This window comes from Coenobita brevimanus, chromosome 84, assembly GCF_032717465.1.
Source record: "Coenobita brevimanus isolate Jiangsu-jjx chromosome 84, ASM3271746v2, whole genome shotgun sequence".
Taxonomy (NCBI): Eukaryota; Metazoa; Arthropoda; class Malacostraca; order Decapoda; family Coenobitidae; genus Coenobita; species Coenobita brevimanus.
The window spans coordinates 16,142,714-16,151,672 of NC_137037.1; positions in this window are offsets into that span (position 1 = coordinate 16,142,714).

Sequence of the window (8,959 nt, forward strand, 5' to 3'; positions counted from 1 at the left end):
ATAGCTAGACCTACACTAATGGTAAAAAGGCCTCGACCAAGAGAACACCATCGACTGCAGATATGTAATGCCTTTCTACATTACATATCTGCACTCATCACCTGGTGACTGTCAGTCGAAGCACAACCTAATATAGGGGACATACATCAATATATGAAAGGGAACCAGACGAGTCAGGAACATTTCCATGTACGTCAGCTGTCGGCCCTAATTAGAATAACTTAAGCAAGATGGTATAATGTATTTACATAATTTGTACAAAAAGTGAAGAACCTCGCCCAGCAGACCACCATCGACTGCAAGTGCCCAATACCTTCCTATATTGCACACTTGCACTCATCAGCTGGTGACTGTCAGGCGAGGAACTTGGCTTAATGTGGGGGACATATATATTAGAAATAGATCAGTGGGAGGAGGAACTATTTCAAATATATCATCTGCCAACCCTAATTATTATTACAATATATACATATATACCGTTGATAAAAACCATAACCACACAGTAAAAAAGTCACATCACTCTGATCAGTCCGGTCTCTCTCAAGAAAGCCATCAATTTATCAGTCATAATGTCCCCATCACCCAGGATGGTGGAAGGGTGAAGGGGACGTCTGCTGCGCCGCAGTAATTTATAAGTGAAGCACGTTCACGAATAAATCGCCGACAGCGCAGGATGATATGACTGATAGATAACACCGCATCACAGATGTCACAGTGTGGCGGGAATCGTTTTTCCATATAAGGTTTCATATGTGTTAATATGGTGGCATTAAGCCGTAAGCGAGCCAACACTTTTTCTTCCAGGCGACTGAGACGGTTGGCAGTGTCCCAGTCCCCAGGTATGGCTTATAGGTTGGAGTATTAAGTCTGGTCCACTGACCTTGCCACAGATGATTTTTTGATTTCTTTCCGAGAGAGAGACTCGACTGTAGATCACGAGGAACGTCCCAAGTCTCATCGAGCTCCACAGCCGACTTTGCAAGTAAGTCAGCCTGCTCATTGCCGTAGATACGACAATGACCAGGCACCCAGATCAGCGTGAATGACTTGTTGCATGAATGCAACTTATTAACGATGCGGCCCTGGATCTCGTGAGAGTTCGTAGTGCAAGATGCAATTGCCTGAAGGGCTGATTTTGAATCCGAAAATATGACAAATGAGTCATGCCTATAATTGAGAGCATAGTCTATGGCTTTGTCAATAGCAAAAAGGTCGGAGGTAAACACAGATGTATGAGTCGGCAATTGATACCTGAGGGCAAATTCAGTCGACCACACACTTGCACCCACACATGCACTCGACTTGGAGCCGTCGGTGTACAAGTGGTGGGACCCCAAGTGACGAATGATGATGTTATGAAACAAGTGGTGGACCTCCACCTCTGGCGCCTTGGCCTTTGGTGCTGGGAGCCATGTAACATCAACTGTAAAGCCAGGTGGCTCCCAAGGCACTATATTTTTTAACACCAACTTGTCACAGTCACTGGGGTCCACACCAGGCTCCTGAGTCAGTAAGTGGAGGCGAACAGCAAGTGGCCGACGCATCCCCCGCAGAAGGTGGTGGTAATAATTGACGCAGGGAGGGGTACAGGTCACATTGCCGATATTACTTTTCCTAAATGTCCTTATGCCGTAGGACAAGGCCAGATGTTCGCGGCGAATACGGAGGGGAGACACATTCGCCTCCACTTCCATACGACCTACGAGGATACACCGGACGGCTCCAAGACACATTCGCAAACTTTATTCTGCAACACATCCAGTCCTTTCAGCGGGGCATCGGATGCCGAGCCATACACCTGTGCGCCATAGTCTAGCTTCGATCGAATAAGGGACTTATACACCATTAATAAAGATTTTCTATCGGCACCCCAGGTAGTACCCACTAGGTACTTGAGGACATTTAGTGGTTTATCACAAAGAGCAATCAAATTATTAACATGAATTTTGAAGTTCAAACGATAATCAAAATGTATTCCCAAAAACTTTACAGAATTTTGAAAAGGTACCACCTGATTATCCAAAGTTAAGCACAAATTAGGTATGTTACGAGTCAAAAATTACAGCGGCACACTTACGGACGGAAAACTTAAATCCCCACTGCATCGCCCATTGGTGGACGGAGTCAAGGGCTGCTTGAATCCGCCCAGCCAAAAATTGTGCATTACGGGAAGAGTGCCATATTGCACAATCGTGAGCATAGAGCGGGTATTTAAGATTCCTCGGGATGGGAGTTAATGACAGAATATCATTGATCATAATACTAAATAAAGTGGGACTAAGCACACTTCCCTGCAGCACCCCGTTTTCCTGGATAAATATATCCGATGTTACGTTACGGGGCAATTTGACAGAAAAAGTCCTGTCCCTTAAGAAATTTGAAAAAAAAAATTGGCAAATTTCCTCTTAAACCATAAGCATAAAGCTTCATTAGTATACCGTGTCGCCATGTCATGTCATAGGCCTTATGGATGTCCAAGAACACCCCTATCATAAATTCTTTATTGGCAAATGCCTCTGCAATACAATGCTCCAAATTCATTAAATGATCTAGTGAACTTCTGTATTTACGGAAGCCACACTGTTGATCATTTAACAAATTCTTCGACTCTAAAACAAAAAGAAGCCTATTATTAACCATTCGTTCCATGACCTTACATAGACAAGAAGTTAACACAATAGGACGAAATGAAGTGGGGTTCATAAGACGAACAGCTCTTTGGGTATCGGTATGACGTGCGCAAAGTGCCATGAGTTTGGGAATGTTTGAGATGCCCAAATCTCATTGTATAATGCTAACATCTTAATCAGGTTGTCCTGATTAAGATGCTGGATCATACCGTACGTGATGGTGTCTGGTCCAGGGCTGGTGTCTTTACAGGATTTAAGGGCAAGGAGCAGTTCATCTAGCGTAAACTCTTTGTTGTACGGGGAGTCTAGGTCTTCTGTGGCAAAGTCAATAATCTGTAGCTCAGCCATGCGTTTATGATGTTGGAAACCCCGATCATAATTGGCTGAGCTACTTACATGAGAAAAACTCCTGGCGAGGATGTTAGCAACGTCCACGGGCTCGTCATAGATGTTATTACTAACATAGGGAAGTGTGGGCCTTTATTATTTAATATTCTTATGGTGGACCAGACTATACTTAATGGTGTTGTACGAGTCACCGTGGACACAAAGGACAGCCAGGAGTCACGTTTGGCCCTTCTTATTATTCTCCTTGCCTCAGCCCATGCCTGTCTGTATGCAATAAAATTTTCCTCAGTGGGCTGACTATAAAAAATCCTTTATCTCCTATTGCGTTTTCTTAATGCTTGTCGGCAATCTGGCGTCCACCAATGTGCTTTATGCTTCGCATGAACTGTAGAAGTCTTGGGAATTGCAGTCTCAGCTGCATGTAATATGGATTGGGTTATATTTTCGACCTTAACATCTATGGTCTCCCCAGATATATCTAAATTGGCGATCCTTGAGAAGGATCCCCAATCTGCTTTCTTATAGTTAAATTTTGGAGGTGGAGGGTCCGAAACGATGTCGCGTGTATAAGAAAGACAGATGGGTAAATGACCACTTCCCAAGGAGTCGTCATAAGGGTCCCATGAGAAATCTTGATGTATACAAGGGGAGGCCAAGGATAAGTCAATAGCCGAAAACGTTCCTTTATTGAGATGAACTGTGGATGTGACGGTGGATTATAGTATCCATCTGTTCACAGGGGGATACAACATGAAATTATGCTAAAAGCAATTTAATAAACAAAGACAGATAGTTACATTTACCACTAAATATTCCATATGTAGGTGTCATAGCTCTTCCTTGTGTCCTCTTTAAAAAAACAAAGAAATTTCATTATTCCCTTAACTTGCAGACGCCAGATAATTCAACTTAGCTCAAGAGAGAGTTAGAAACAAACTCTTGAACGTTCCTTTTTTCCTTTAATCATGCTACCAAAGGCCGAATCGGAGAGAAGTCAAAATATAGTTTTGCCGTTCACACATAAAAAAAAAAAAACTGAGATGTGTGGGAAAAAACACTCTTTATTCCTCTTCACTACTGGATATCTCTTACATGTTCCACGATATAATTTAAATGTGACTACAATACAGTTTTGATTCAGTTAACAGAAAATATTTGTAACCCATTAATATTACTTGTTTCTCTTAGACGAAAAAAAAAAAAAAATCTGCTGTCGGTGGCGTAAAAAAAAAAAAAAAATCTGGACAAATCAACCCTCTTTGTTAGCCACTCACCAAACACCAATTATCCATCACTTCGATGGCATCTTGCTAATTTTATTCTTACTTCCTTCAGACGATTTCACAATGCATAAGAGAACACTCGGAAACTAGAGGCATTAGATACGGCCTTACTTAACCTGTTTCCTGCCTCACTCCTTTCCTATGTTTAGCCTAATATTATAGTCTGGAATTAGTATGAATAACCGACTGTAGTACGTCATCTGAGTCAAGGAGTCAAAATAAATCTAACAGTAATTGGCGAAGGGGGAGAGAGAGAGTTAAATTTGGGCCAAGCTTACCCCAACCATTAATTCTGAGTGCAATTTGGCTTCGGTGTGTGGTTTGATGGCGGTGTTAATTGGACCAATGAGTAATGGTCGTTAAACTGATGGCTTTGTCTCATTGAATATACTGTATACCACTGATTCCAACCAGGTTTTGCCTGGAACTTTCATTAAGCTATACACTTTACGTAATTATTGTCAGATTACAAGTTCTGGGTTATTGTTGTTGTTGTTGCTCAAGGCTCAGCTAATTATGAAGGAACAACAACTCTTACCTTTTATCGTCTTTCCTCTTCCTCCTCAGCTTTCTCTCTCTTTTCTCCCTTTCTTCACCCCTTATGATTCTTCCTTTGCTCTCGCCATCTCATCTTTCCTTCCTCTCGTCTTTCTCACTTTTCCTTCCTTCTTGTGTTTGTCTCTTGTTCTTTCCTTTCTCCTTTCCTCCCACTTTAATTTCTACTCATTTTCTCCTTTTTCCTCTTACCCCTCCTTCCCTTGTCAAATCACTCTTCCTCTATGCCCTCTATCCTTCTTCATCTCCCCTCTCCTACTTATTACCCTCCCCCTCCCCTTCTCCCCTACGTCTTTCCTCCTGCTTCCTTGCACCCCCCCCTCCCCACAATTTCCGTCTTTCACCAAGAAACATCGCCATCCACTTTCAGGCAAACAGACTTAAGTCTCCATTGGTAACCTATCGCTTCCCTACTCCTTCCTCTTTCATTCCTCTTTCCTCTTCCCTTCCATTGTCTCCTTCTTCCCTCCTTCCCCAATTTCTTCTGCTTTGCATTTCTGTCTCAGACTCATCACCGTCTTTGACCTCCAGCAGTCTTTCGCCTTACTCTTGTTCTCAGCTCCTCATCGTTTAGCAGGCCGTGCACAAGGGAAGAGGGGGTTTAACCCCCCATTTGGAAAATTCGATTGAAAATAATACCAAAAACGCAACTCATTAAATCAATTAAATCCTGTTAAGAATGTTACGAGGTAGAAAAATAATAGAAAAATATTTTAAAAGTTCTACAAAATATACGAAAGAACGAATTACGGTTTCACGAAGGTCCTAGAATGTTTTGTTATCGAAGAGTAGAAATGGAAGGTCATGGAAGACTACTGACATACAAAGCCATATTGTAACTGACTTGAGAAACATCATGATACACTATGTACAATACATAGTCTGCTCCAGTAGCATTCAAGAGGATGGTGAGGTGTCCTGTGCAAAATAGGCAATACTGCTGAGGAAAAAGTACTACCGGTATGAAGTCTCTTATGTGGATGTGAGTGCAGCCCAGTTTAGTGCTGCTGAATACAATCTGGCACTACAGAGGTATCATTTGTATCAGAAGTCCTTCAGGTATCATCTAATTGTACAGTCATGATTAGTGCTGTACAACACAACTTTGTTTTACACATTAGGGGTTCCAGACTTAAGAAGAAACACTCCAGTTCTTTTGATTATTACTGGTTAAGTCTTCAAGATCTTATCCCAGAATTCACTTTTTAAAGTCTCAGAGAGCATATATTCCCAAGTGGTGAGCTTTGCTGTACCAAATATCTAGCTCAGAAAAGAGTTTAGAACTCAAAGGGTTAACTGCTTTAGCCTGAGGATGTCATAATTTTTACACTTGCCTCCTTCGGCTGCTTTAATTTAGTTGAGGAGAGATTTGAGTGTGTGTGTGTGTGTGTGTGTGTGTGTGTGTGTGTGTGTGTGTGTGTGTGTGTGTGTGTGTGTGTGTGTGTGTGTGTGTGTGTGTGTGTGTGTGTGTGTGTGTGTGTGTGTGTGTGTGTGTGTGTGTGTGTGTGTGTGTGTGTGTGGTGCAGAGGAGAGGTTCAGGTGTTAACCCCATGAACATGATATTTTTCGTATTCTAATAACACTGGTTTACAAAAAATTGGAGGCAAGCATGAAATTAGGTGTTCTAACCTAATTTTGGGGTGCTGATTTCAGATTCGAAATCCGTTTTCACTCATCACCTCTAGTTTTTTAGATATACATGTATACATATATGTACTTGTATACATATAGGCCTAGACCCAAAATATTCGTCATAATCCATTTATCGTCCAATTTTCTTGGAACTTGGTTTAAAATGCGCGCCACAACAAGCTCAAACATGTCAAGCACTACACGCAGAAGGACTGGGGGTTTAGGAGCACTTTCGTGCCTGGGAAACACAGTGCACAAGAAAATCCTCTGGTGGATATGAACAAGATGCTTCTTCCCCCTCGTCATATCAAGCTTGGCCTTATGAAGAATTTCAAGAAGGCCATGGACAAGGATGACGCTGCATTCCAACACCTGTGCACTCTGTTCCCAGCTCTCAGTTCTGCTAGGCTCAAGGAGGGCATCTTCATCGGACCTCAGATCCGGGAGGTGCTGAAGGATGAGGTATTCGAGGAGAAGCTCACCTTGAAGGAATTGAGAGCATGGGAAGCATTTAAGGTAGTCTGCCATGGCTTCCTTGGTAATACACGGGCACTAGATTACCAAGAGCGTGTCGAGAAGTTGTTGCAGGCTTATCAGGATATGGGGTGCCGAATGTCTCTCAAGATTGACTTTCTCCACTCCCACCTCAACTTCTTCCCCCAGAACCTCGGAGCAGTAAGTGACGAACATGGGGAAAGGTTCCACCAAGATATTACTAAGATGGAGGGCAACTACCAAAGCAAATGGAACCCCAGCATGATAGGGGACTTCTGCTGGATGCTCCTGCGCGACATCCCGGAGGCAAAGTACACCAGATCGTCCAAAAAAAAAAAAAAAAACTCACTTCTGACTGTCTGTAGTACGATGGTGTGTGTATATATGCTTCTATCCAAGTAATGGTAATAATTAGTTCTGTCAGTATTCTGTGTCTGTTTTGTTTCGTTCTGTAATATGCCATTTTAATATATGAAATAAACTCATTATATTATAAATATATGCACTATAATAAAAAAAGGGATATGTGAAAGCAAAATAACTAGAGGCGATAGAGCAAAACTGTTTAGAAATTTGAATTAAACATATCAAAATTAATCAAAAACACCTATTCACATGCTTGACTCAGATTTTTTTTTTTTTTTTTTTTTTTTTTGGTAAACCAGTGTAACACTCTGGAGGTAACAAGAACAGATTAAGACATCATAGTTAAAGGTAAACAAAGTGCAGTAATTCCTTTCAGGACACATGTTTTGATAATCTGTTGTGCAAATAATTCCTTGATATATTCTTCATTCAAATGCATAAAATTTTACTAATATATTAATCTTCCATTGCTATATGTAAAGCAATTTAGTGTGTTAGTTGTTAGGGTAAAGTTGTGGTATTCTGAAACACCTCCCATATTTATAACAGACTCACCCTCTCTTAATTACCCTAACATCCAAGGTGCTCTATCCATTGATTTCCACATTGCTTTCATATACAAGGTTCTGTACAGTTCAGTATGTAAATTACCCTGAGGTTGTACACTTTCAGTACTTTAGTCAGCTACAGTATCTAAGTTTATCGTTTTGCGTTACTTAGTTTAGTGGGTAATTAAGGCGCTCCAATCGGATTGAGCCTGTGCAGGTTTACATCCAAGGGATGGTTGGGGTTTGTTGCTCACGTAATGCCACTCAAGGATGAGTGAGGCTGGTCACTCTCATCTTTAATGTCACGACCACTTGCTTAGCCCATGGCTCCTATGCTCCTCATGGGACACCACACAAATAGATGTTGAATGGATGAAATAAAGTGAATAAACTATGTTATGAAAAATAGTGTTTTTTTAAACCCCCAACCCCATCCTTTCAGAAATCCTGCACACGGCCCTGTCGTGTGTATGTCGACAATGGGACTGGTTCTACAAGCAGCGAGCTTTGTTTTAACATGGGGGTCTTCAGGTGAACTCGGATGACTCTGCTCTATTTGATCATCTCTTACACGATGCAACAGTTTCTCTCCTTAAAAAAAAAAAAAAACACATGAGACAACCAGGCAGGTTGGCTTACATATCGTAAATTAGTCATAATAATAACTGCATGCTAAGCTCCGGCATCACAAAGATAAAACATTTCGCTTTGTCTTATACAAATACGTGTAATTGGCTCATGTTCTTGGAAGACTACACTGGCATAAAGGAATCATGGCTGAATGCGAAAATGAGATTCTCTAGCAAAGGATAATCTTCCAAGTTATAATATTTGCAGTGGATGAATACCTTTATCCCTTAATCCACCTCGTGCAACGAGGGGGGCAGAGTTAACCATAATGTTTCTACAGCACACAAAACTGACGACTGAACTTTCCTGTCTTGTTTTTGGCTCATCAAATAGACGTCTTAGTTATTATTTGTCGTAGAGAAACAAAAGCTAAAGAACCAAAGGTCTGTTGCTGTTTGTTATTGTTTGTCCTCTTTTCTCTTACTCCTTCTTTTTAACTCTTGCCTTGTCTCTCACAAAGAAACACCACTAT